Genomic DNA, 27,082 nt, shown 5'->3' with positions numbered 1-27,082 from the left:
TCAGATTCTTGGGTGTGTTTTTAGCTAAGTACTTCAGAAAGTCGCTTTACAAATACCTTTGAAACCTGAAGGGGATGCTCAGAGGAACCTGCTCCAAGGGGCAGAGGGCTGCCGGCGGGTTTGGAGGTTAGGGTGCAAAGGGCCAGGGGAGAGTGGTGGGCCCCTGCCCTTCCCCGCCTGCAATGGACATGAACCACTGTGCTCCAGAGGGGACGGGGGACCACGGAAACGCCTCTATACATTTCACACATTTCCCATGCATGCCTCCTCAGAGCTGCTTGCGCTTCCTGGAATCCCTCTCACAGCGGTATGCATGGGATCCATGGAGCAGGCTGGGTAAATGTCCTCAAGACTTCCCTCCTTTCCCTGTTCACATCATCGTGCAACAGTGCCCTACAAAAGATGGGGTACTCTTTCCCCATCCCACTGAAATTTGGGTTTGGCCATGTGCTTTGATGTGGCCAATGGAATGGTGAAAGAAGCTACAGCACGATGATTCTGAGCTGCGTTTGCAGGAGCTTCACATGCTCGTACTTCTCTTTTTTAAAAATATATTTTATTAATTTTTTGTACAGAGAGGAAGGGAGAGGGATAGAGAGGAACATCGTTGAAAGAGAAACATCTATCAGCTGCCTCCTGCACGCCCCCTACTGGGGTTATGCCCGCAGCCAAGGCACATGCCCTTGACCGGAATTGAACCTGGGACCCTTCAGTCTGCAGGCCGACGCTCTGTCCACTGAGCCAAACCCGTTAGGGCCACATGCTTGTACTTTTCCTCCTGTACTCCCGTTACCACGGTGAAGCTGCAACTCCAAAATGTGATGCATGGGCCCAACCTGAACTCAACCCGAAGCCTGGAGCCACGTCTCAGGTCCCGCAGTCTGAGGTAGCAGCCCTGAAGCCAACCCAGGAGAGACAGAAATGTTATTGTAATCCATCAAGTCTAAGGGGGCAGTTTGTTACACGGCACCATTGCAGCAAAAGCTAACTATTACAATGCTCGGTGTCTATGCTTTAAAGATTCTCTCTTTACTGGGATGCAATGTCTTTACACCGCAGTGCCTACATTTACAATCACCAGCACTTTCCAAAAAGCATCCTACGAGATGCAGAGGGACTGGCTGACCTCATCCTTGCTCAGAGGGCTCCGCTGGGCTCAGTGGTGACCATGTGCACAATGGTCGTGGCCTAAGACAACAGTAGGAGAAGGAAATGGGGGGAAGAAAACAGAGAGGTAGCCGAAACCGGTTTGGCTCCATGGATAGAGCGTCGACCTGATGACCCAAGAGTCCCAGGTTCGATTCCAGTCAAGGGCATGTATCTTGGTTGCGGGCACATTCCCAGTGGGAGGTGTGCAGGCAGCAGCAAATGATTTTCATTGATGTCTCTAACTCTATCCCTCTTCCTTCCTCTCTGTAAAAAAATTAAAATATATTTTTGAAAAAAGAAGAAAACAGAGAGGTAAAAGAACAGAAATGAAAAGGCAGAGGAGCAAGTGGTGGAGATGGGGACCTCCAGATCAGGCCCCTCCCCACCTAGACTTCTGAAATGAAGGAACTGGGCCGAGGGGAGGCACGGAGCTGTGAACCAGGAACTGCAGAGCTGCCCGCAAACTCTCAGGCGCCAGGAGAGCTTGGTTGGTGGCCGGGCGGGCTGTGGAACACTCCCTTCCTTCCCCCTGGACTCTCCCGGGCCGAGGTGTCACAGCCGGGCCACCGCTAAGGGCCGGAACGTTACTGGGAAGAGTTACATGTGGATAACACAGCTCTGCCGAAGTTGACGGAGGCATCGAGCCAGTCCCGCCTGAGGCTGAGGGCCTCGCTCTGCGCTTCCCCAGCTCTCTCCAGCCACCTGGCCTCCCGGGCTGGTCCGCCGGTTTCCGTGACTGCACAGCACACACCAATCTTTTCTGTTGAAAATCCCAGGCACCCATGACTCAGAGATGAGTCTCCGAAATATTTCCCTGTGAGCTCATCATCACATCGAGAAACATCTGTCACTCCCTTCAACACTTGGCAGAAGTAATCCTGGGGTGGAGTGGGCCCCAAAGACAGCTGTGGGCCCTCCCACACCCTCTGGCTGGAGCCCCGGGTGGGATCAGAATGCTGAGGGTATGCCCGGGGTGAGGGGGGAGGGGGTGTCCAGGAGGGCAGGGGCCACCAGCTGACGTCCCCGCTGTGCTCTCCATGCAAGGGCACTGACCCACTGTGTTTGATTTTAATTCAAATCTTAACTCATTTTCATCGTGATTAAGTGTCGCCATGAGCACAGCTGTTTTTACATACAATCATGCTTCGCACTCTATCACACCCCTGTCAGCTACGAATGCTGCTCCCTCCGGGACACTGCAAAAGGAGGAATCATGACTGCTCTTCCAACGACCGCCAACGCCGAAACAGCAAATCCATCCAAATGTATCTCTCTCACCAGAAAATAAAAATAAAAATCTACGTTTGGGTTTTCCCCCCAAAATGAATTCCTCAATGAAGCCCTGTAGGCCTTAACACACAGGTGTGATAAAATCCAGTGCATCTGCCTCCATTGTGAGGAGTATGAGTAACTCAGACAGTACACTCTGGCTCCTATCTAATAAAAAGTCCAAAAACGGTGTTGACACTGGAGGTCTGGGCTGTGCACATTATTAGGCAAACAGAGGCCGGCTTTAAGCTAAAATGGTCCATCCGCCTGGCCTCCTTTAGCCGATTTGTAAAAGTCTCCGCTGAAAATACACAGGACACATGAGCCCTGGCTGGTGTGGCTCAGTGGGTTGGGCAGCATCCCCTACACCACAAAGTTGCTGGTTCGATTTCCAGGCAGGGCACGTGCCCGGGTCGTGGGCTCTAGCCCCAGTTAGGGGGTGTGCAGGAGGCAGCCCGGGGCATGGATGTTTCACGCTCCCTCTCCCTTCCCCTTTCTCTCAAAACCAATAAAAAATTTCTTTAAAAAAAAAAAAAAAGTGAAAATGCATAGAACACATGAACAAAATGCTACGTCAATGCTTTAAAAGCATTCCTCCAGCCGAAACTGGTTTGGCTCAGTGGCAGAGCGTCGGTCTGCGGACTGAAAGGTCTCGGGTTCGATTCCCGTCAAGGGCACGTACCTTGGTTGCGGCACATCCCCAGTGGGGGGTGTGCAAGAGGCAACTGGTCGATGTTTCTCTCTCATCGATGTTTCTAGCTCTCTATCTCTCTCCCTTACTCTCTGTAAAAAATCAATAAAATATATTTTTAAAAAATAAATAAAATAAAAGCATTCCTCCAAAACAGATTTCTGCTCGTTAGAAAATGCTTCTCCTTCCCCTCCCCCTGGCCAGTCCACGCTAAGGCATCACCGCTCCGACAGGAAGAGGAGCTCCTTAGCATGTGACAGTAACCTCACCTCCGTGTTGCGTGTTGCGTGTCTCATGTCACGTGTCGCATAGCCTGCAATGAATAGTCACCATCTCCCCCGGAGCTAACCAGACAGGACAGGACAGCAGCTGGCAGAGCCGCCTCCAGGCCTCTCCAGAGAACAAGGCTACCTGCTATTTGCCCCAACTATTTGCTCTTCCTCTGAGATATATACCCTACATCTGACCACACTGGGCACAGTGAGATGGTCTAAACCAGGCTGTCCAATGTGACTCATACACATACCTCCTTTGAAAGGCACAGGGGGGAAATGAATAGGTTTCCCCGTGTTGACAAATGATTTTCATTAAAATTTTCATTGTGTTCTCCCTTTGATGTAGGCTCCTCAGGGTCTGTAATTCTCACAGAACGGTAAAATGAAATTCACAGACAACACACACACACACACACACACACACACACTCACTCAGATCAGCGGTTAATTTCACACAGGATACAGGATGTCTTGTGGAAACGCATCCAACACTCACCCAGGCGTTACGGCAAGGACTGAGCCAACGTAGGTCCTCGTAAGTAAAATGTGCTTGCACTACACTGTGCTCTCCAAAACGCACCCCTCCCCAGCCCTCTCCGTGTTTGTGAGTGTCCATTTTGTGCCCAGACGCCGGGTATGGGGGGCCTCTCAGTGGACGAAGACGACAAAGGTCACTGTCCCCATGGAGCCTGCCTCCTGGGGGAGCAGACAGGCCACCGACAGCCAACGTGACTACTGAGTGACACAGCAGGTTACTCTGAATGCAGGAAGTCCTACAGGGCATTGTAACGGCAGAATCAAACCCTGCACGTACCTATCTACGGAGATCAGCCCATGCTAAGGTGCCTCGGCTCCGACAGGAAGAGGGGCCCCTTAGAACTCGATACCGACTTCACAGAAAAATGTAGCCAGAGCCGGTGAAAGGGGTGGCATGAGCAGTCTCGGGAGGCCTCCTTGAGAAACTGAGAGCTGAAAAATGCCTTTGTTAAAAAATAATAATAATAATTTTCAACCTGGCCAGTGTGGCCCAGTGGTTGAGCATCGACCAGAAGGTCAGGGTTCCATTTCCAGGAGGGGCACATGCCCAGGTTGTGGGCTCGATCCCACATAGGGGGCATGCAGGAGGCAGCCCATGAAGGATTCTCTTTCATCACTGATGCTCCTTTCTTTCTTCCCTCCCCCTTCCTCTCTCAGAAGTCAATAAACAAATTATAATAACTTTCACACTGGGTAACATCCTGGATCTCTGACAGATAGAAAAATGAAGACAGGTTAGAGATTTAATTTACCCATTAATCCAGGAGGCGGATATTATAACAAGGCAGGGGTGGGAACAGCAGTGACAGAGGCCAAGGAAGCAGCAGCAGCGTGGGGCCTGGAGTGCCACGACCTGCAGTTTGCACACAGACAGCCCCCCTGGGGCCTGAAGAACAGCAGTGTCTCAGCAGCAGGGTGACTGAGCTCCCTCGGAGGGCTGGCGGGAGAGTTAGTGAGCTCGATGCCAGGGACCACCAGCATCGCCTTGTCCCCTGAACCTGCACCCCGAGGCCGATTCAGGGACCATCACTTTGCACGAGTCTAAGAGCCCTAATGATCTTACATTTCTAACTTCAGGAGGTTTTTTTGATTTTGTTTTTGTTTTTTAATATACTTTCTTGATGTTTTACAGAGAGGAAGAGAGAGGGATAGAGAGTTAGAAACATGGATGAAATAGAAACATCGATCAGCTGTCTCTTGCACACCCCCTACTGGGGATGTGCCTGCAACCAAGGTACATGCCCTTGACAGGAATCGAACCAGGGACCTTTCAGTCCGCAGGCCGACGATCTATCCACTGAGCCAAACCGGTTCCGGCCAGGAGGTTGGTTGTTTTTTTTGCACAAAGAGGGTTTCCCAAAATTGTTTTGAGCGTCAAGCCCACCACGCCTGGACCTGCCGCTGTGGGCTGTGGGAGAGCCCCAACTCAGGCTGCCTTGAAGATGCTTTCCTGTTCTTGGAGGCAGGCATTCTTTCGGTCCGCCACAAGGTGGCGCCAGATGTCTTACTGTGAGATGGGGCTGCCCGGAATCTTTATGCAAAACATGAGGGTTTTTTGCTTCCATTCTTAGAAGTCAAATACCCACTAATTTGTTCTTCTTTCTATTGACGGGCAGCCTAGCACTTCTCTTTGCATGTTCCTGAGCTCATTTTTAAAGTTACATTGAGGTGGAAGTTGAGGAGGTAGAATGACTGTCTTTCATTTTCTAAATAAAGCCTGTGCATTGTAGAACTGAAGAAATTAGCCAACTTAAAAAAGCACACACACACACAAAAAACACATTAGTCAGAAGTGAGAGAGGCCAAGGAAAGGAGAACTGTGTAAGAAATAAGTAAAGCAGGTGCTCCGTTAAGTACCAGTCTTTTCTGCTTGTTAAAACTTGCACATTAGAGAAATAAGGAGGGGTGTGAACACTTCATATAAAAAATTCTCTTAAATTCAAGTCCCCTGTCCAAGTCCTCTGTCTACAGCAGCATCTACGGAGTGTCCATGACATTATCCATGTCCAAGAGACAGGGCAGAAACCATTTCATGGTATAAAACAAACCCTGCTCTTAAGTCAAGGAATTGGGAAACAACAATACATATGACCTGAGGTCCGCAGTGACTCAGCAAGGTCTGATATAAAAGAATTAAGTCAATAAGGATAATAATACCTGGTGACCACGCAGCCTATACTTGAAATCTCTACTTTTGTAGGCAGAACTAAGATTATGGAAATGTATTTTCAAAAATATTTTAGCTATTGTCGATAGCTGCATGTTAAAAAAAAAAAAAAATGCTACTCTGTGAGGTCAAGTTGGTGCCCCTCAAAGCTTTTTATCTATTAACGAGTGTTTGTATTCTCATTTGTTCTGTGAATACCTACAGATTGCCCCTTTATATATATATATATATATATATATATATATATATATATATATATTAAATTATTATTTTTGTACATATACCAATGCCGCTCCCTCCCGTACATACTCTCCCTCCCCAGAGTTTTGTGTCCATTATTGGTACTTATATGCATGTATACAAGTCCTTCGGTTGATCTCTTATCTCCCCCAGATCTCCCCAACCTCCCTGCTGTAATATGACAGTCTGCTTGTTGCTTTACTGTTTCTATATCTATCTTTTGGCCCCCCCCCCCTTTTTTTAAATATATTTTATTGACTTTGTACAGAGAAGAAGGGAGAGAGATAGAGAGTTAGAAACATCGATGAAAGAGAGTCATTGATCAGCTGCCTCTTGCAAACCCCCTACTGGGGATATGCCCACAACCAAGGTACATGCCCTTGACCGGAATCGAACCCAGGACCTTTCAGTCCCCAAGCCGACGTTCTATCCATTGAGCCAAACCGGTTTCGGCTGCCCCCCTTTTTTTTTTAAGAGTAAAATGTGCAGGAAAAGAGAGGGAAAGCCGACGTGGCGAAGCCTGCTTATGGACCCTTTCCAGTTTGCAATGTTTTCCAAATAACGCTTCCACCGGAGAAAAGAAAGAGATTTTTCAGGGGAAATCACGGGTAGCCACTGTGATAACAACACAGGCGTGTACTGCCCAGTGGTCCACCCCTCTTTCCTTCTGAAACCCTGTGTTATCTCTGGGCAAGCTAGAAACAAGTCCATTGGTTCGTAGGTGACTTTTTTTTTTTTTTGTGGGAACTTCCTTTGGAAAAGTAAAGCGATGGCTACATCCACTCGGGCTGGGAAAGTATGTTTGAGCCGTTCTACTTCCTCCCACATCCGCATATTCATGCCACTTCCCGCCCCACCCCACCGCACCCCACCCCACCATGCCATGCCCTGGCCAGGCCTCCGACCCCACCTCCAGGGGCAAGAGGCCTCTTCCCCTGGTGGGCCCACTCCGACGGGCACCTCTTTGATCCCTCACTCGGCCATGTCCCAATGCTCCCTGACATTCCTGGTGCGGCGTGTGCTCTTTTTGGGCCGGAAGATGGACAGGGGATCCATCCACGGGGTAAACAAATACCTGGTTGTCCCAGAAGCACACGCTATGTCTCTGCACCTCCAAGAAGCAGGTTAACGGGAATGAGTGGGCGTACGGGACAAGCTCAGCCCGGGGCCCCGGCCATCAGAAGCCTTTGGCGAGGCTTGTGCGTTGCCTTCTTCTGCCTTCTAGAAAGCCCTCGCCGCGGCACCCACAACGGGAGCTCTTTATTGCCGGCCACCACTCCACCGGCTTCAGCAGGCATTCAAAGAGAACGGTCTGCAGTGCATCGCAACGTCTTTGGGTCTTCATTTCGTTACCATTGAAGTGGGGGTTGTAACGAATGACTCCAGAGACTCTTCTGTGTGTCAAGAAGCCTACACAGCCGAAACCGGTTTGGCTCAGTGGGCAGAGCGTCAGCTTGCGGACTGAAGGGTCCCGGGTTCGATTCCGGTCAAGGGCATGGACCTTGGTTGCGGGCACATCCCCAGCAGGAGGTGTGCAGGAGGCAGTGATTGATGATTCTCTCTCACCGATGTTTCTAACTCTCTATCCCTCTCTCTTCCTCTCTATAAAAAAATCAATATAATATATTTTTTAAAAAAAGAAGCCTAGACACCAAATCATTTTCTTTTTCTCTTTTTCCCCTCCTCGGGAGGACGATGGTCGCGTCCACTCCTCCGATGTCCCCTGACCGCCTGCCTGAGCCCTGGCTCTCCTCACGTTGGGTAGCAACACACACACACACACACACACACACACACACACACACATCACACACACAGTGTGTGCACGATCCGTAGTCTTCCACACACACATCACCATTTAATCTCTTCTCCGAAAGCATCAGACACGACTTTATTGGGCAGTTAAAGGAACACAAGCCTGCCAGATCAAAGCGGCCAACTGGTCACCCGGCCTCCCCAAGGGGAGGCTGCAGTTCATTACAGCCCGTGGGCTAACCACATCCACCTCCCTCATACATCAAGCTGCCCAGGAAACAGACTTAGCAGTCCTGGGCCTCGCAGGGGGAGATCTTTCCAGGTAACCCACTGGGTTAAAAAGCAGACGGTGTCCTGAGAGACAGGTAGGGCTGGAAAAATCAGAAGTTCCTCCGATCTGGAACAAGCCAGCCCCCCGGTGCCCCCATAGAGTCTCATGGGGACACGCAGGCTCTGCTGACAATACGGTTTCGTTTGTTGTTGTTGTGTTTTATTTTATTCCTTGTTGACAGCATTACAGAGGTCCCCCCCTCAGCTCCCCCCCCCCCCCCCCCCCCCCCCCCGCCTTTGTCCCTCTCCACCCCGCCCCCGCCCCACCCCTGGCCTTCGCCGCCACACTATGGACAATGCCTTTTCTTGAAACAGATGGGCTGCTCGTTCCCAGACATTCCTGGATGGAGACCCAAACGTTCACTTTCTTTGCTAGTGCCTTTGTTTGTCCGCGCCGGGTTGCGTGTGTCTCCCTGTCCTGGCCCCGGAGCACGTCGCCCTGCCGTTCTCATACCCGGCAACACCCGGCTTCCTGTTCTGCAGGTTGCAGGCAGGAAACTGGAAAATGGGCCACAGGAAACCTGGCCTCCTACATCTGCCCCACTTTGTGATTGCAGCTCCGGTTTCATTTCGCCTGTGTGTCACCTCGGCGTTAACCCTCACGGCGACGGCCGGGCCCTGCTCTCCGAGACAACACCACTTGCTGCTCAAGAAATAAATCTTCTCCCCGGGGTGGGGTTCCTCCCCAGAATGACCAGCCCTATGAATTCTACATGGGGGGACCGGGGGGGGGGGGGGGGGGGGGGGACGACGACAATACTGAGCAAGTCGAAGTATTTTGTAATTCTAAGTATTTTTTATTCTAAAAAAATAAATAAATACTAAGCAAGTGCTCTTAACAGTAGTCACTTGGACCAAAAGAACATAGAACTAGAAAAGTGACTCATTCCATGGGATAGAGCTACCAGTAAGTCCCCAGTGAAAACCCATGACTTTCATAACCCTGCACACAGCAGAAGGCAGTTCAGGCGAATATGGCCACTACCGGTCCAAGGCGACTGGTGACTTCTAACGTGCGAGGCTTTGATTACGTAACAGAGGAACGTGAGGTAGAGCCATAGCTCATCACACGCTCTCTCGCACCATCACGCTGTGTCTCATGAGGCTGAACTATGTATGGGAAATGGCTCTTTTATGTAGACAACCTGCAGCATGTGATCACAGAGAAGACACATACATACACACACGCACACACACACACACACACACGTAGTCACATCCCCGGGGCAGTACCTTCTTCCTGTGTTTGGTCCATGGCTGGACCTTTAGGAGAATCTGAAATTCTCTAAGAGGAAAATGTGTGTGTGTGTGGGGGGGGGGGGGGGGGGGAGATGGGGAGATATATTCATACAAAATATACACAATTTCAGCGGGACTTATAAAACCCTCACGGTAATTTCTAAATGTCAAACCAAGAGCCCTGCGAGAAGGGAGATGCTAGCTACATTACCCCCCAGTGATTCTGAGATGCCATGGAATTCTCAAAATGAAGGCTCACACCAACCATGCATTGCTTCTTCCAATAGCCTTTCTTTTTTAAATGCTACCACCTGGCGAACGTTCGCTGTGTGCCAGGCACTGTGCAGAGTGCCCTCGGTACGCCGGGAAATGAATGCCCCGTGAGGAGGTGGTGGGTGACCGAGGCGCAGGGAGAGGAGCCTGGCCACAGAGCCTCCTCTCTCCTGTCCGGCTCCGAAGTCCCGACTCTCAATCCCCACGCGCGTCCCCTCTGGCAGAGGCCTCGTCCCCACGCGCACCTCCTGCTGCTGAGAGAAGAGCCTCACTCTAACCTCGAGGGCCCGGTCGCATTCCCACTCTAATCAGGAAACGTCGATGACTCCAATTGTTCCTACCGGTTGTCTTAAGAAACAGACTTTGAACCCATCCCATCATTTTGTTTTTAATTTTCCTTTTAAAAAGACCTGTGGCCCCACTGGTGTGTAGCTCAGTGGTTGAGCACCACAACCTATCAACCAGGAGGTCAGGGTTCCATTCCGGTCAGGGTACCATTCTGGGTTGCGGGCTCAGTCCTCAGTAGGGGGCAAGCAGGAGGCAGCTGATCAATGATTCTCATCACTGATGTTTCTATCCCTCTCCCTTCCTCTCTGAAATCAATAAAAACATATTTAGAAATACATGTAAAAATAAAAAATAAAAAAGATCTGTACTAGTGTGTGGGTTTAGCTATGCTCCAGGTGCATCCAACACTACAGAATGAAGGTGGGATCTCGATTCCGAAGACGGGGATGTGGGAAGCTGTTCGCTCTGTGACGTAGCTCCTCCTTGGGAGGAAGGACATACCCCCGCCCCCGCCCCCGCCCCGCAACCCCCAACACAGCGTGTACTCGGCACAGAGAAACAAGATGATGGAAGTCAGAAGGGACCTAGCCTGGCCCCAGGGAGGGGCCCAGCGCCTGAGCCCATTTCTCAGGATGAAGACACGAATTAGGAGAAAGACTTCCCATGTGGCAGGGACAAGCTGGGGACCTCACTGATGCTACTGGACAGTTTCTGTGTGCACCCAGCACCCAGCACCCAGCAGGGCTCTGAGTGTCCCCTTTAAACGCAAACACCTTGGACCCTGGCCAGTGTGGCTAAGTAGTGAGAGGGTCTCAGGTTCAAGAAGAGTCATCAATGACTCTGCTACTGGGTTGAAACCCAAGGGTCTTCAGGTTCGATTCCCGGTCAAGGGCACGTAACCTGAGTTGCAGGTTTGATTCCTGGCCCTGGTCAGGACGAAGGTGGGAGGCAACCAATCGATGTGTCTCAAAGTGTCTCTCTTTCTCTCTCTCTCTCTCCCCCACCCCCTTTCCACTCTCTCTAACAAGCAATGAAAAAATATCCTTGGGTGAGAATGAAAAAAATTAATTAATAAATAAAAATAGATAAAAACCAACACCTCTGGGGAATCCCTATTTCAGGTTCTATGAAAGAAGTACCTGGCATTTCATGGAGGATCTTCTCACACACAAACACACACGCACGCACGCACACACGCACACCGTTTTGCATTCAGTAAAATGCACTTAAAATCTTACCAAGTGTCCTGAAATGGAGTTCCATACAAGCTGCTTCCTAATTTCCAGGGGGTATTCCCCCACCCCCTACCCCCCCTGATCCTTGTGTTTCATAGGCCTTTGGATGGAAAATCTTTCACCGCCATTTTTTTACTGCCCATACTAATAAGACGTGGCCCTGTGCCCAAGGGAAGGGGGTCAGACAGACATCCTCATCTCGTCCACAGCGTTACTGGAGGTGGGCGACCTCAGGCAGGGACCCCAGATTCTCTCCGTCTCACCTTCTTTCTCTGTAAAACGGGGAGGTGGCCAACCCCCCTCCCTCCCCCCAATACCTAAGTCTTATCAAACTAAAGAAACTTTTTGTGATTACAAGTAACTTTGGAAAGTAAAAATACAAGTTCTCTTCTGACCAGCGTCTTGTACAAATGATCTCTAAAACAAGAAGGGGCAAATGCCTCCGACATCTCTAAAGCCTTAACAGACACACGTTTAAAATCTGATTCGTCTTCCCATCAGAAAATGTGTCTGTGCTTGGGGGCTTGGAGGGGATCATTCTACGAAAACTGACATAAATAAAGGAAACCTGCCCGCCCACGGCCCCTGGGATGAAATCACCCTCCCCTCCCCCGGGGTGAACGGGAACGCCAGCTGGGGAAAGCGGGGAGAGGGTGCCCCGTGCGGCCGCAGCGCTTCTGCACGATACAGAATGAGGGTGGTTTTTCCACAGCCAGGAACATTTCCTGCCAGAGCATCCTCCAGACTCTCCTATTGTGCTGGGGCTGCAAAATCTTTCTAAATCAGGACTTCCTCCCATTATGCTTCGGAGCGTCTTTCTGGGAAGGGGAGAGCTGAGGCAAAAGGTAGGAATTCCTGTAGCACCGCCCAGTGGAAACATTAGAAGAAGAAAAAAAAAGCAAGAAAAAAAAAAAAAAAGCCAGATAAAATATGTTTAACAAAAGAAAATTCAGGTCCTACCTCTTCTCATTAAACATCTGGACACGGCTCTTTGTCCATCAATAGCAACCCGCAACATGCCAGCTTCACGATGGCCATTCCTTCACCGCCACCCGCACAGACCATGGCCATCCCTCTCACGCGGGGGTAGGCACCCTGGGCTGGCAGGAGTAAGTCCCGGGTAGGTCAGGGGGGGCCGAGACACCATCCCTTCCTCTCAGAAGGACCCCCAAGGGACCCGGAAATGTGCAGCGCTGGGTTTGCATCCCCCTCCGGCTGCAGCGCCACGCATTTCCGGACAGAAAGGCCACATCTGTGCACCCTCCCCCGTCCTGGCCCGGTCGGTGGCTGCACCTGGCCTGGCCCACCACCACCATCTGCCCCTTCCTCCCCTCACGGCCCCTATCTCCGGTCCCCCGCCCCAAACTCCCTCCAGGGGGAGCCCCGTTTCTGCTCCCCTGTCCTACCCAAAGCCACCCAGGCCCCACAACACCCCCAGCGGTCCATGCGTTTGTTCTCATCCTCATTTACTGCCATCAGACCTTGTCTCACCCCCAGCGCCTGCTTTTCAGGCATGCCTGGCACATCAAGCTACTAAAGGGGAACCCCTGGCCCCCTCCCTCCAGCTTTCCTCCCCAGAAAGGCCCGGCGGGGACCTGTGGAGGGTGAGGAGCCGTGGTCTCCCCAGAGAAATTGTCAACTCTCTGGTCTTCCCCAGTGAACTTGAAATGATAAAGTACCATTCCTCCCGCCATGTCTGGAAGGTTAAGTCATGAAAGAAAACGGTCCTCAACATCAGCATTCCTGGGAAAGTTATCTTTCCCTCTTCTCTGGAATAAATCCACTGGAACTATTTTAGATGTATTTTTATGTGTTTGGGTTTTTTATTTTATTTTATTATTGACTTGAGAGAGGAAGGGAGAGGGATAGAGACATAGAAGCACATCAATGAGAGAGAAACATAAGATTGGTTGTCTCCTGCACACCTTCTACTGGGGACTGAGCCTGCAACCCGGACACATGCCCCGACTAGGAATCGAACTGGTAACCTCTTGGTTCATGGGCTAACTCTCAACCACTGAGCCACACCGGCTGGATTCAGATATCTTTTTAAAATAGTATATACCAGATAGCCGATCTTGACATTAGACAGATATATATGATGTTTTAAAATTTTACAACATAGCATACATGAACTGCTAATTTACAAATGGCTAACAGTATTTAAACCTTCCCCCCCGACCCTGAAATTTTACATGTACCTTATGGAATTTAACATGTGCCATAATGTGCTCGTTTGGGGCAATGTCAAGACTTAGCTAGATAATACTGACATCATCTAATCTTCAGGTCCCACTCTATACACTATTCCTGCAAAAGGCGCTATGGACTTCTGGTTTGTGACATCTCCGTTAGAGATGTTACAGAAGCACAAGGAGCTACCTCACAGGTGCGGTCACCTCAGTAAGACCTGGGCACTTCCAGGCTTCTAGATTCTGCGGACACATTCACCTCACTGCTTTTCTTGGGCGTCCTTCTCGGCAAAACTCTTGTACAGAGTAGGGCATGGAAATGCTAGGCATAAACATGTATACATAAATCTGGTATGGTAATATATTCACTTTGGAAGGATCCATAAAAAGACAGTGACTCTGCCGTCTTCAAAACATCACCACCTGCTCATGTGGTGGACATGTGTGAGTCCTGGAGGTCAGAACTATCCCTCCTTTTGCTTTTACTTTCCCCACATGCATACATTTACCTTACATCCCCGTACGTGGATATCAAGTCTAGACACACAGGACCACGCCAAATGCAGAGTTTCTTCTACATTTAAACCATCTCTAACAAATTTCTCTTTCACATGACACAAACACATAAGGGCACTGAAGGGAAATGCCAGGCAAAAGCCATCTCACTTTTTAGCTGCATGTCTCTTTAACATCCAGCCTGATGGACACGCTAACCCCGCCCAGTGGAATATAGGAAAAAAATATCCTTATGTCCCTGTCGAGTTCACTTACTCCTAAGAACACTGTGGCAAAAAGAGGGCGTTATTTCAAGAGGAAACGACCTTCTCCCAATGCCTTATCCTTAAAACCTAATTTTTAAAAAAAATTGATCCCCAAACTGCATTGGATAAGTGAAGAAAACAACAAAACTGTCATCCAGTGGAAGACCGGTGGTCCGTCCACGTGTGTCACGCAGGGAATGGCTGTCGGTGGCATCCACATCACACATCAGATGCTCAGCCCAAAGTGCGCTCGTGGCCTTCAATTCCCAGGCGGGAACCTGCCACCCACTCACCTGGCGGGGTCCTTTTAGAAATGTCACACACAACTCGTCCCTCTACCTGCCCTCCCAACAACTGTACAACGTAATCCTATCAGCAGGACAGGACAGCGGCCGGCTCCTGCTACCAATGGTCCTTTCCCCTCTTTCTTTCTAAAGAAAAATGTCCCTTTCTCTAGTTTCATCATTTTGATGCATGGATGGTCTTCTACATCAAGGTCTTCACGTTTCTACTTTCCTACAAACAAATTAGTAGTTCTTAACATTTAGGTTAAAAAAAAACAACAAAAAAGGATGTGGCGATGGCTGGAGGAGGGTGCCGTTCTTGTGGTTCAGCTCTGATTTGAATGAAAACGGGACCATCCTCCCACCGGAGAGCTCAGAGCTTTTGAAAGGCCCAGTCCGCGTGGGTCACTGTGTGTGGCTCAAGGCATCTTCTAACAGCATCCACTCTTGTAATGAAAGTAATTCACCTTCAGAAATTGTTACTACGCTTCAAAATGACTCAACGTATCCACGTGTCGTACGTGCAGCAGAGAGAAGAGGGCTAAAGCCGCTGAGCAGGTGAACGAGGCACCAAGACCTCCGAGCGGCTGGCTGAGCACTGCTTCCGTGTTTTGTCTCCGCCATCAAAGATGGAGCCAGCCCGTCACAGGCACCACCGCCCTCTGCTGCACTCTCAGCTCAGAGGTGGATGACAGAGCTCTGCCTGGCATTGAATCAGTTCCAATCCTGACCCACGATGGTACTTGGGAGAGTTTGTTCTAAAAGGCTTTAAAGGAAAGGAAGAAAGGAAGAGCAGAGCCCTGGCGAGGTGGCTGAGCTGGTTGGAGCACTGTCCTGTATACCAAAAGGCTGTGGGTTCCATTCCCGGTCAGGTCACATACATAGGCTGCAGGTCAGGATGAGGCAACCCATCAATGTTTCTCTCTCTCTCCCACTTCCTCTCTCTCTAAAATCGGTAAGAAAACATATTCTTAGGAGGGGGGGGAGGGGGGAGAGCCATGATCTGCCATCTAACAGCCTCTGATCTAAACGATCACTGTCTGGTGCCTGGAAGTCAGGTGAGGACCTTACCAACACTCACAAACTCTAGATTCCAGAGGATTTCCCACAGCAAGGCCATACAAGACTGAAGGGCTGCATCTCCACTGCAGGGTCTTCTAAGTTCTCAATAGGCCTTGCTGAAATGATTGGGAACCTCAGCTTTCTCTTATCCTGAGAATTATGGAAATACACCCAAGTTCTCTTGAGTTCTTACAGTGAAGCAATGATTCGTTGGGGTAATGTTTAACAAACATTGCTTTATGATTCCATCCTCTGCACAGAGCTAGGGCTCAAACCCTACAAGAGGGGCTCTACATAGAGGTGTAACAACCGAGATCACACTGTCCCACTCTTAGACATCTCTCCATCTCTCTCTCTCTCTCTCTCTCTCTCTCTCTCTCTCTCTCTCTCTATCTCTCTCTCTCTCACTGCTTTTCTCTTTCATTTTCAAATGAACAACAAAAATGAGGGCTTGCATATTAGGCTCTAAGGGCAAACTTTCTAAACTCCAATAAGGACATACTGGAGAAGTTAGATTTCCAGTTCACAGAGTGTTCACCAGAGAAGTGTTCTTCTTAGCCATCAGTGCTGGGGAACTACTCCAACAGCTACAGCCCTTCCCTTGCCCTGTGAGCGCACGCTCCTTTCTGGGCCTGGTGTCGTCATTCTGAGGACGGTGAGAATCACAGGTACAGACAGTGTGCGGGAATGCCCGCAGTTACCCGGAAGCACATCCTGGGATCAAATCCAGGGCTTGTTTTGTTGTTGTTGTTGTTTTAATCTCTCTCTGCTGACAATTAAGTGCAGGGAGAAAACTCTCCTTAGTCATACATTCTGGTAAACAAGCTTTGATGATCAACAAATAGCTACTTGGCAAAACCGGGCTGAAATGAACAGATCCTGACCCTTTTTCCCCCCAAAAAAGTTAGGTAGTCATTCATCTTTTCATCATCTCCCAGACAGAGTCTTTGTTTATTTTAAAACTCAATCAGAAATGTCACTCATAAGTTACAAAAAGTTACAGACAGAAAGACAAAAGCTATCCACACAGGTGTCAGCATAAACAAAGAACTTATAATGGTGGACACTGGGCGGGGCAAAAGGAAGTCTACAGTTGTGAGTGCTCAGGACACGCTTTACCCTTGCATTATTATTTACGAATTACTATACTATTTTCCATACAAACAACTGTCAAATCTACTTTTATGCCACCCTGTATTATGGCATCCAGCCCAAGGGAACTATGAAAAGATCTTTAAATGGAGATTCTTTCACGCTATACTCTCCTATGAATTATTTACCTGTGAACCAACCATTCTTTGTGTAACACTGATATCAACAGCAGGGCTAATGTGGTGCTCTCTAATATTTAACAAACTAACCTGACTTCTGTACATCTACTGTTCTTGAAAAGTCTGGACAGAACTTCTGGAAAACGAGATATTATCTACCGAGGATCTTCTTGGTTGTCTTTATGAGTTAACCAAAAGATATGCCTGTTATTAATTCAAGTAATTTACTGTCTAGGAAAGAACTGGATTTATGCATGTTGACAAAGGGCTTGGTCAAGTTCAATGGCAAAGTGGGGACGGGGGGGGGGAGGGGGGGGAAGAGGAGGGAGGAACTGGCTATTCTGGCAAGTTTTTTCCCCTTCAGATTGTTTTTAATTCAATGAGTGCCAGGTTTTGGACAAAGTGCTGGGACAAATACAAGAATGAGAAAAACAGATGCAGGCCCAGAGGGAGCTTACAGACGGGTGTGTGTGACAGACATGAAACACATCATGACACCTATGTGTGCAGGTAGCCCTCAAGAGTTTGGACAGTGAATATGGATAATGAGGGATATGGTACTTGGTCCCCGAGTTGGGAATAAGGAGCATTTATGAATAATGAGGTGCACCAGCCCTATCTGAAACTGTTCAGTACCTGTGTTTGGACAGTACTAATAAGAACTTAGAGAGAGAGAATTCATGTCATGAAGACACTTACTAATAGACCTGTGGTAAGGGTTTGGAAGACCAGGGACAGCTGACCAGGGGAGATATAGTCTGGGAGACCTGCAAAGGCTTCCTCCAGGAAGAGATGGATGAGCTAATGACTGGCCAAAGCAAAGTGAGAAAAATTGATGGGGAGGGTTGGGGGGTGGGGGGGGGAGAGCGTGGTACAGAAAGGGGATTCCTAGGACAGAGAACAGCACTGGGAAAGGCCCAGGGGCCAGAGGGTACGTTACCTATTGGGGGAACTGAGGAAGGGCCAGTGTGGCTGGCCCCAATCACAGCTGGTAGCTCACACTGAGGACCTGGGTCTTTATCCTTGCAGAAGCCTCTGGGAAGTTTGAAGTGGAGGAGTGCCAAGGTCAGGTCTGTGTTTAAAGAATTGCTCTAGTTTGTGCGTGAAGAAGGGAATGGGAGGGGGCGAGAGGGAATGGGGGTCCCATCAGACACTGCTGTCCAGGAGGGAGATCGTTTTCAAAGACTCTGGGGAGGAAGGAGTAGGGAGTTAACCTGGTGATGAAAACCCTCCCTGGGCCTACTCAGCACCCAACCCAGAGTCAGTAACTGGTGCTCCCCAGAATTAGGCAATTGTGGTGCTTGTCACAAACCTCAAAAAAAGGAGAGGTACATCCAGCAGCTGGCACTGACCCTCACACAGGTGTTCCTTATTCAATAGGGGGCCAAAATGGGATTGAAGGGGAACATTTGGGGGAACACCTTTTCCCACCCCCAAAACAGCAGTTTAAATTGCTGTATACACTGAGTGGCCAGATTATGATGACAGCATAATAATCTGGCCACTCAGTGTGTGTATGTGTGTGTGTGTGTGTGTGTATGTGTATTAGAGGCCTGGTGCATGAATTCATGCATGGGTGGAGTCCGGCCAGCCTGGCCAGGGAGAGGGGACATGGGCGATTGGCCGGCCTGACTGCTGGTGGAACTGCTGGTCAAGGGGACAATTTGCATATTATTAGCCTTTTATTATATAGGATATACACTGAGTGGCCAGATTATTATACGTTCAGAGATCATAATAATCTGGCCACTCAGTGTATGTCTAAAAGTCATCTGTTTGAGGATGAAAGCAAAAGTCACATTATACCTTCACAACTCTCAGAACAATTCATGTTCTTTACTCCAAAGAGGTAGTAAGGTCGGACTTTGCCTTGAAAGCCTCTGACTCACCTCACCCCCCACCCCAGCCAGGGAAACTGAGGTCGAGGAAGACGAAGTGATAGCCTCTCAACCCAATTGGTTTGAAGGCAATCTGCTTTTCCCTGCAGCATACTTACAAGGTGTCCCCAACACTGTATACACACGCTAACAGCTGATGGCGCAATTGATGTTTCTTCCTTTTCAGATTTGACCCTTTGGAGTTAATAAGGGGTTAAAAGTGTGTGCACATTTTTTTAAGACACCCTGTATTACTTTTGACTAGCTTAAGCGATATTAAAAAGTGTACAAGGGACATTTCCTCTTATCATATAATAGGGAAAGTCACACAGTCTTATGATTTCTTTTTAACCACACAGATGAAATAAAAATACTGCATTATTTTATCAAGATGTTCTGGGATTTAATAACCTACATGGTAGAATCATGAAATTGCCATAATATAATGAAAAAAAACAAAACAAAAAACCAGCCAGGAATGTTTTGGAGTAATGGAAATATTCTCTGTTTGGAGGGAGGGAATAGGGATTATACAAGTGTATACATTAATGTCTAAAATCGGTGTTCCCAGGTGTGTAAATTATACCTCACATTTTATCTACCTCAACTTTTATTTTTAAAAGGGCACCAAGGGTCTCAGATTCCTTATTCTATTGCTTGCAATAGAAGACCCCTAACACTAGTGATGGGGTAGGTCTGATGCACACTTACCTGGTACTTTCTCGAGAGGTCTACGAGGAAGCATCAGATAAGTGTGCGTTATATCCTATCACTCCCATATCTGTGCACGGAAAATTAGGTTCTGCTAGATATAGTAGCTTTAAGAATACTTATGATAATGTGTGTTAGAAGTTTTTAGAGCATGTATGTTAATAAAATTCATTTTGTCCAATTCAAATTAGAATACATTAGCATAACCAAAACCTTAATTTCTTTAAAAATATACAAGTAAATCTCACAGCCACATTAAAAATAACCCCATCCAATTCTTACAATAATTCAGTAATTACTTTCCAGAAAATGGAATTAAAAACACATAATGTAGTCAATGAGCTAACCCGTCCTGGCAGTTCAGACCAAATGCCAATTTATCGAAATGACCAACTCAAAGTTTATTTTTAAACTGCTGACATGTATATAAGTTTCCAGTAATGGATGAAAGGCCATTTTTATTTTGGTACAGATAGGAGTCATGCGGAGTCGAATATCTGCATGGGATCGTTACTTAAAAGACAAAACAGCCCTAACCGGTTTGGCTCAGGGGACAGAGCATCAGCCTGCGGACTGAAGGGTCCCAGGTTCAAAGGGTCCTAGGCTCGATTTCGGTCAAGGGCATGTACACTTGGTTGTGGGCATATTTCTAACTCTCTATCCCTCTCCCTTCCTCTCTGTAAAAAAATCAATAAAATTACATATATTTTTTTAAAAGACAAGATAATCTACCATTTTTGGAGGCCTTTACCCACACACAGGCTGACAACTCCATTTACTAGGGCTGCACGCAAAGTGGCAAGACCAGCGTTTCCGTGGTCTCCCTGCCATGGTTTCCACCCAAAAGCTGGATGATCTCAACTCAAACTGGCCATGGGCAATAGCTGGAAACCCACTTAAAACGCCAACCTCAAAGTTTGAAAACTCTACTGCTATCAAATGGAACGGTGCTAAGTAAAGAGCTGTCAACCTGTGCAAGAGGCACCTCCTCCCCCCTCCGGTAGTTGGGTAAATTCAAGGTGTATTTTTGGTTTAACCTAGTTTCTTTTTTTCACCACCGAACATTCTATTTTGATGTGTAGTGTCCTGGACTTCCTGTTACTACATCTTGATATTCTCCTGCAAATCATGACTCATTCTTAAATCATAGAGAAACTCAGCAAAATCCCAAATTTCACACCACATATGAATTCAGCCTTTTAAAGAGGACAGCATTCTTAGAACATGACTCGGAGCCACAAAGACAAAAAAGCACTGGACAAGTCCGTGTCGAAATTATGTCAACCTACTGTTGAGTCAACACATTTATTAGATCAATAAATACGGGCTCTATGTGTGGTCACTTTGGTCTTTCATACTAGTTCCTAAAATGCTGCATGACATGTAACGTGAAAATGAGTTACAAAACAGAAAGCCTAGTGTGACTGCAATTAAAAAGGCTACATGTGTGCATGTGCGTGTGTACCTGTGTATGTGCACACACACAGAGGCATTTATAAAACCAGAAAAATATACACCCAACGTTCACAGTGGATTGTGGGGGGTGTTTATGTTGTTCTTAGGGATTCTCTAAATCGCCCTACGATCATTCACATACATATTTTTATAACAGAAAATAAAAAAACTAACCTTTCAAAACTATGTTATGCTAGGGTGGTCTCAAGTGTATTATAATTCAAACTGTGAAGGCAAAGAGGAATTATGGATAACTAGGGCATTAAAAACACACACACACACACACACACAAATACAAACTCTTGCCTGAAACATACAGAAAAATCTGACAGGCGTGGGGGCCTTCATTCAAATGGCCTGGGCCACTCACATGTATGAGTAAGTGCAGGCCCTTAAGAAGGGGCAGAAGCCAGCTGCCTGCAGCCAGGACACAACCAGAGTGGACAGAGAACCGATTTCTTTTAAAGTTTCATGAGGAACCCCGGCCTGGGAAACACCGACATGGTTAGGTCACCCTCTAGGGCTGCAAAGGAGCAAAGCTATTAATTAGTGAGCAGCAGCTCACCACCAGTGAAAGAGGGCTCCATCCCATCAGGTGACACCCTGGGATTTTTTTTTTTTTTTTAAGTGTTTGGGTTTATCAATAGGGGATGCTTTGCAACCATACTGGCTTCTGAAGCAGATAGATACATAAAGATAATTGGTAGCACAGAACACACGAAACTCAACATCTGACAGCTGAGAAAGGAATATTTTTAAATTTATATGCACTGCCTGGAAGTCCTTTAAAACCAATTTTAGGAAAAGATCCAAGTTCCAAAAACTCATTGCAAATATAAATTCCGATATATGACCTCAGAGTCACATTTACTGTATACAAGCACTTTTGAATGATTACATTTTTTTAAATTAAGAGAGGAGGTCTTTGGTAAATGTTTAGGAAACTTCAAAATTCAAATGGGACTGAAAAAAACAACAAATCACTGCTCTCCCCTATCTGGGCTCTTGCCATTCTGCTCCAAAAAGCACCAAGGGAGTGAGGGTTAGAGATGGTGTAACTCAGCTCACAAAGGTACACCGTCACCACATCTTCACCTATATGCCACGCTATTGCATATTACTGACGAAAAAGAGAGAAACAGGAGAAAAAATTCATGCACACATGTTATATATGTGGCAGAAAAGGGCAACTGATGAGTTTTAAATGTCCTCTTCACTGAATGAATTCACGTAAAAGAGTTATCATCATTAATGGGAACCAAAGTTGTTCAATCTAGGAACTACTGACAATTTGGGCTGAAAAATTCTTTTTCTTTTTTCTTTTTCCTTTTCTTTTTCTTTCTTTTTTTTTTGGGGGGGGGGGTGTCGTGTACGTTGTTGGATGTGTAGCAGCATCCCTGACTTCTACCCGCTAGACGCCAATAGCACCCCGGGATGGTTATGACAACCAAGATGTCTCCAGATACCGTGGTATGCCCCCTGAGAGGCAAAACTACTCCCAGGTGAGGACTATCCAAATGACTTATTGGAATGAAGACTTCTAATGACCTCCTTTTAATTTCAAAGGAAATGGGAGTCTTGAGAGGGTATTTACAGCCTCTGTCCTTAAGAAACGCTCATCAGCATGCTGTTAGCTTTGCAAAGCTTTTCTGTTTATTGGAAGTCCTGTTATCCTGCTCACGGCTCCCAATGCAACAATGTGGTGAGCAGCACCTCCGCTGTGCCAGGCACAGTGTCAGGGACATCCCGTCCCCCTGTCCACTGACTCAACCTGGTCCGGCTGGTTAGGCTGTTTTTAGGACAAGCTCCGCCGCCATAAAAGAAATGCCAACATCTTAGAAACCCTCAAGACGGCAGAACATCCGTGTCAACAAAGGAGCCCTACAGTTCCAATAGGGTTCCTTCAAATTCTTCACCCTTTCAGTCACTCTACACATCTCCATCCTAGAAAGGTTTAAAGAAAAGGGGGAGGGGGGGGGAGGCAGAAGGCCCTCACTATAGTTGGCACAGTAATACCATTGGGGGTTTTTGCAGGCAGGATCCTTACTGGAAACTCTAAAAACACTTATGGACCATCTTCTCAACTGCCTGACCCGTGTGCCCTCCTAACGCAATCTGTATTTTATAATGCCCATCAATTGAAACTCATCCTGACCTTTCCCAAATAAATGTGTCACACAGAGAGAGAGAGAGAGAAAGGGAGACGGATCAGAGGGTATTGTGCTTGGCAATGAGGCAAGGGGGCTCAGAAACCGATTTGAGCTCATTACTAGATAGATGCCTGGAACATGCCTGGTTTCCCATCGCTTCTGCGTCCTCCTCTCCCCGCCCCCCCCCCAACAAAGACTGAAGCTCAGACGCGAGAGGATGGGTGTGTAAGAGCTGCTTAGGCAATAGAAACTACACACACACAACAGGGAAGGAGAAACTTGTAAGTCCGAAATCCAAAATGACTTCAAAAGTGTTCAAAGACACTACCCTGCAAAGGCTGGGCTGGGCTGTCGGCTGCACCCCAAGGAGGTAAATAAAGCCGTAACTTGTCTCCCTCTCCGGCGGCCTGACGATGGTGGCTGCACAAAACCCCTCCTGTGCGGAGCAGCGGAAACTCCTAATGAGATTAGTTGGTGTGTGCTCGCAGACATTACTTAGCAATGACTAAAGGGGCTCTCTCTTCCTGCAGCAGCCAGTGGAAAATTCAGGGAACTTTTTCCCCCTGCAGCAGCAGAATCCCTTTAACCCTCTCCCCAGCCAACTCCAAAAACAACTCAGCCTTCCCCCCTCACCCCCCTCCCGCCTGGGGTGCTGGGGATGGCGGGGGGGGGGGGGGGGGGGGGCGGGGGGGGGGGAGTTAAAGACCGGCCAGGGGCTTCCAAAGGCGGGAGGGGGGGAGGGGGCAGGCAGGGGGGGGAGGGGCTGGAGGACCCCTCCAGCACTACAAAGGAAACTGTAAAAGGCACAAAATACATAAACCTGAGAAGGAGCAAACCACAGTTTCTTTGTGAGCTCCTCCAGTGAGTCATTTTCAAGATGCTGTCTGCTGCCAGTTTCAAAGCGGAAGCGCATGGCAATTAGTCTTGCAGTTTCCAGACAAGCCAGAAACTCTCCCGACACTCGTTTTATTTTTTTTTTTTTCCTTTCCGAAAAAGCCCCTTTTTTGCAGTTTCTGAAATAACACGTCTTGCCCCCACCCCCACCCGCTGCCTCACTGCAGCTTGTCCCCGGGATGATTCAGCCCAGAAAACATTAAAACCGAGACCTCTTGTTTTTCTCTTTGAACTCTGCAAAAAAAAAAAAAAATTTTTTTTTTTTTTTTTTTTTTTTTTGCATTTCTCCCCCTCCCCCAAAAAAGTACAGTAGCATCGTAGGCCAGCACTCCGCTGGAAGCCTGAGAGCCGCTTCTTCCTAAAGAGCTGGAGGTGCCAAAACCGTCATCCACCGTCCCGTCCTCCCCGGCAGCGTCCAGCCAAGGCCGACCCGCCGGCTTTTAAAGGTCCGGCTGGGCGTGCGCCCCGGGGTGCGGTGACCCGACGGGGGGTCACCTGCCGATCGGGAGGACGCGGCCTCCAGCCCCGCGTCCCCGCTTCGCTCCGCGCACCCTCCGCCGGCCTCCCCACGCCCGTCTCCCTCCCAGAACCCGAGCATCAGCGCCGCCACCACCCCCAGGGGCGCCCCAGCTGGCGGGCCAGCGGTGGTCCAGCCTCCAGGCGCGCAGCCGGCTCCAGTCATCGTCCCTCCTAAGGCCCCCCCACCCCCGACCTCACCGTGTCCCCTGCAATCCCCCGCGCGCCCCTGCTCTGGGCTCCGGGCGCAGCCCCAGGGCCGGGTACCGCCGGGGCAAGGTCCCCGCAGCCCCCGGCCCCGCGCGCGGACTGGCCCGGGGCTCCCGCCGGGTGGGCGGCGGCGGCGGCGCGGGCACCCGGGCATCCCGGCGGCGCCCCCTCCCCGCGGCCTCCCCCCCACCCCGGCCCCGGCCCCGCAGCTCATCCCGAGGCGCCCACCGCCCAACCCCCACTTACTGCAAAGAAAAGAAAGAAGGAAAAAACAAACAAACCCACAACAAAACGCCCCCAAGGAAACTTTGCAACTGTCCCAGCAACAGGCAGAAGCCCGGTTCCCTTACCCAGATGTTGGGGAGCCTCCGAGATCCTTCTTCTTCGGGGAGGGGGCGGGGGCGGATTTCTAGGAGGAACCGGGCGAAAGCCCCCGACTTTCCATGCTGACAGGCGTCTGCAGACGGTCTGTGGCTCTTGTAATGAGATCCTGATTTTTCCCCCCCGTTTTTTTTTTTTTTTCTTTCTCTCGCTCCTCTTTTTTTTTTTTTTTTGCTTTCCCCGCTGGTGTGTGTGTGTGAGAGCAGGAAGTTGGAGCAGTCAGGCCGAGCCGGCTCACTTCCTTTGCTGCATTATTCCCCAGGCGGTGTGCAGTCTGTGTAAACAGGCTTTTCCGCCCCGCGCCGCGCGCCCCGGCCGCGGCTGTGCGCCGGGTCCGGCCGCCCAGGCCCGCGCATCCCCCGCCGCCGCGGCCCCGCGCGCCCCCGCTCCCCGCCCCGCGCGCCCCCGCCCGCCCCGCGGGCCCCCGCCCCGCGCCCCCGCCCGCCGCGCGCCCCGCTTCCTGCTCGGCCACCCCAGGGGAGGAGCCACCACCAGACCCTGCGAGGCTCTCCGGGCGGCCGCAGCCCCTCCCCACGGGGGGCGGGGGGGATGGAGGGTGCCACTCGCCCAGAAACCTAAGGGAAGCCGCCCCCACGACGCGCTCGGGCGCTGACCCCTCCGTGGAGGCGGAACCGGGGATCCCTCTTCTCCCCCAGGAGTCCCCGCGCTGGGCACCGCGCTGGGCGCCGCGGTGGGGTCGAGCCCTGCCCGGTTGGCCTGAGTGGGGAGGCCCGGAGTGGGGAGGCCGCTGGACTCGCTGCTTTCTGGGATGAAAGAGTTTGGCGGGGGAGGGGGGAGTTTGGGGAGTGGGGTTCAGGGTTTGGTTGCTCTGGGGGAAAGGCTGCTTTTATCGTGGCGGGGTGGGGGGGGGGGCAGTGATTGCTTAGGATAAGATGTGTGTGCAGAAAAGGAGACACGGTTTCTGTCTGGGTTTTTTTGTTTGTGTGTGTGTGTGTGTGTGTGTGTGTGTGTGTGTGTGTGTTTTAAGCCAGCGCTCAGAGTAGGGGGCCCACGTTGGGGAAAAGGATGCGAAGCCATACACTGGAAGCCAGGATTCTCCTGGAAGAGACCTTTCTGGCCGTTCGCTGTGGCCTACACCACGGGCCAACCCCTTCCCGCCTGTCCCGCCTGCTAGGGAGCTTCGGAGGGAAACGACCGGCGACCCACGGGGGCCGAGTGATTGAGGCCAAAAAGGGAGGCTCGGGGGTCTCACACGGGACCCCACATCGCAGTGTCCTTCAGGGGCGCCCCGCCCCGCAGGGCTCAGGCCCAGCTCGGACAGGCAGGCGAGCTTGCCCAGGGCCCTGAGGCTGAGAAGAAGGGGGAGGAGGGCCTAACTCCCTAACCCCCCAGCCCTGGGCTCCAACCCCCAACTGCTCACCTACCTTCTAGAGCCCTCCATTTCCAAGCCTCCGCTCCTTGGCAGCTCGGACCGAAGGTTCTCAACCCGGAGCGTGCCCCCGGCAGCACGTGGGCCATGGGGCCTCGCGAAAACACTGGCCGCCTGGCCTCAACGGCCAGAGTTCCCTCTGATGGCGTGGGTCTGGGGACATTTCCAGCGCCGGCTCATTTAGGAGATCACCTGGGGAGCCTTTGGGAACCCAAGCCCATTAAGTCAGATTCCCTGGGGTCAGGGAGGGTGTGAATCCTTTCAGAACCGCATTTGCAGACTTCCTCCACTTATTTGTTTGTCTTTGTGATCTTTCAGAGAGAGAGAGTGTGTTTGTTTGCCTACCGTGGGCCTCTAAAGGCCAGGGTTGTATTTTGTATCTGGTCTCATCTAACCGGCCCTCACCCTACGCTCCTGTCAGTCAGAGCACCTGACTCAGCGGACCGGCCGGTTCACATTTGCTTCCTGCTGGTGTGGATG

The 27,082-nt window shown here is 49.8% G+C and overlaps 1 protein-coding gene across 1 annotated transcript in view; it reads right to left on the bottom strand.

Annotated features, from left to right (window-relative positions):
• ELK3 (ETS transcription factor ELK3) overlaps positions 1-25,592 on the bottom strand; it is a 62,894-nt gene extending 37,302 nt beyond the window's left edge. Inside the window, exon 1 of the mRNA XM_084878490.1 lies at positions 25,182-25,592. The gene's annotated coding sequence lies outside the window, so the exon portion shown is untranslated. The remainder of the gene's footprint in view (positions 1-25,181) is intronic.
• Between the last annotated feature and the right edge of the window lie 1,490 nt (positions 25,593-27,082).

The sequence above is a fragment of the Pipistrellus hanaki genome (assembly GCF_964339955.1).
Source record: "Pipistrellus hanaki genome assembly, chromosome: 3".
Classification (NCBI taxonomy): domain Eukaryota; kingdom Metazoa; phylum Chordata; class Mammalia; order Chiroptera; family Vespertilionidae; genus Pipistrellus; species Pipistrellus hanaki.
This window is presented reverse-complemented; position numbering and strand designations above follow the sequence as displayed.